The following is a 2,018-nucleotide window of genomic DNA, read 5'->3' as shown; positions in this document are numbered from 1 at the left end:
CCAGCCACAGCTAGAGCCAGGGACAGAGTGGGGACAGCCAGCCCAGTTCACCTCCAGACATGCTGTCCTTATCACCGGGAAGCTGGGGCAGAGATAAGAGCAGCTTGCTCCGAGTCTGGCCAAGATGGCCCCGAGCCAGGGGCATGGCAGAGGCTCCACGGGGAGTGTGATGGGACCAGATGCCACACGTCAGAGCAGGGGACACATGCTCAGCTCCTGGCCACTGCTTCCCACTACCCATTGTCCCTCTGACGGATGCTGAGCCCCTTCCCAGCTCTGTGGCGTTTCCTTCCTCCTCTCAGGACTGGGGTGAGGGGTGGGTGGTGAGGGCCTGAGCATACCTCCCCCCCACGCACAGCCCCTCACAGCTTGTCCCCATCCCTCAGATGCTCTTCCCGGACATGGCTGGGTTTGTTGGGGCAGCAGGAAGGCCGGGAGGGCCGGCGTGCTGAGGCACCCTGCTGCCTGCTGACGCGGCTGCCCGTGCTGCCCGCGAGCCAGTTCCTCAGGAAGCAGCCGTTGGGGAGAGCATCCTCTTCCCTCCACCTGGAAAGCCCAGCACAGATCACAGCCTCATCTGTCCCACCAGGAATACGAGTTTTCCTCCCCAGTTTGAGCCTCGGGCAACAGGTTCCTGATGAAGTTGTCCTGTGCGAGCTGCATTTCAGGTAGAAACCTCTCTGGTGGGGCCACAGCAGAGTTGTCATCTGCCACGTTTGAGGTGGGGAAGACAGGATGACATTTTTATGGCTCCTATTCAACCAAAAGCTCAGCCAGCCCTAAACACGTGCCTTAAACACATACTGCCAGGTCAGATCTACCCTAACCCTGGGCAGCCTTGCTCACCCTGAAACCTGTGATCCCAACCAGGATCCCCCTCAGAGAGCAGAAAACAAAACTGGGATCATCCCTGAAGCTCCAAAAATAGGGTGAGAGGCAGAAGGGAGCAAAGGGAATTCCTCCTTCCTTGAGGGGCTGCTGGTGCCCGCATCCTTCCCTTGGCCACCGGCTCCCCAGGAGGAGGTGGAGGGCATCATCATCTGCATGCAGACAACAGCCATGGCCAAATGTGAGCTGTGAGCTGTTGCTGAAAAAAGACTCACAAAAGCATCCCTTTCCCCCTCCCCACCACCACTGTCCTCCTTAGGCCAGGCAGAGGATGGCTTCTGGCAGTCCGGTGCGGCACCCGGCACCATGAGGCTTTTTCATCGTCTCTGAAACAATGGGGTGGCTACACCAAGGAGCAGCATGCCCCGACAGGGCTGTCTGTCTGCACAGCCAGGGGAGTGTGGATGGAACCATCCCAGTCACTGGCTCACTTGGACATGGACAACTTGGGCCAACAACCGTGGGGGGGTACAGGTGGTCAGGATGCAGGTGGGATGTGGCTGAGATCCCACATCACTGCCTGTGGGGCAGCGCGGGGGAGTCGGGGGCCCCTCGGCTGGGATGCAGGCAGTGCAGCAGCCCCATGCTGCCGTGCTGGGAGATGTAATCGCCCCTCCATTGTGGGCTGCGGAGCATCCTGCTCCGGGCAGGCAAGCAGGCAGCGCGTCTGGCCGTCACGCTCCCGCGTCCCCAGGCAGCCCGTCCCCACTGCGTCCCTCCTCAGGGAGGGATGGCAGGCCCCAGTGGCTGGGCTTGTGGGGAAAAGTAAAGCAAAGAAGAGCACTGCTTCCAGACCCCGGGTCCCACAGCCATCCTTGGCTGGGGCTTCCCATGGGTGACGGGGGTTGCTGGCCGGCGCTGGCGGCAGATAACACCGTTTCCGTGCCGGCTGCTCCCTATCAGCGTGGTGGCGGCAAGCAGACGAGATCACACCCCGAGCATGCTGTGCTGGGGGGCCATTGGGAAGGGGTCCCAGCCCCCCTTCCCCCCACAGACAGCACCGGGGCAGTTTATTTTTGCATGATTTGTTTTCTTTCCGGCTTGACGCCATCCCGCGTGGCGGCAAGAGTCGGGCCGGGGCCCCTGTGCCTCATTTCCCTGCCACAAAACAACAAAGCGGGGGGGGAAGC

The sequence above is a fragment of the Apaloderma vittatum genome, unplaced genomic scaffold, assembly GCF_000703405.1.
Source record: "Apaloderma vittatum isolate BGI_N311 unplaced genomic scaffold, ASM70340v1 scaffold33931, whole genome shotgun sequence".
Taxonomy (NCBI): domain Eukaryota; kingdom Metazoa; phylum Chordata; class Aves; order Trogoniformes; family Trogonidae; genus Apaloderma; species Apaloderma vittatum.
The sequence above is the reverse complement of the archived record's forward strand: the minus strand, read 5'-3'. Positions refer to the sequence as shown.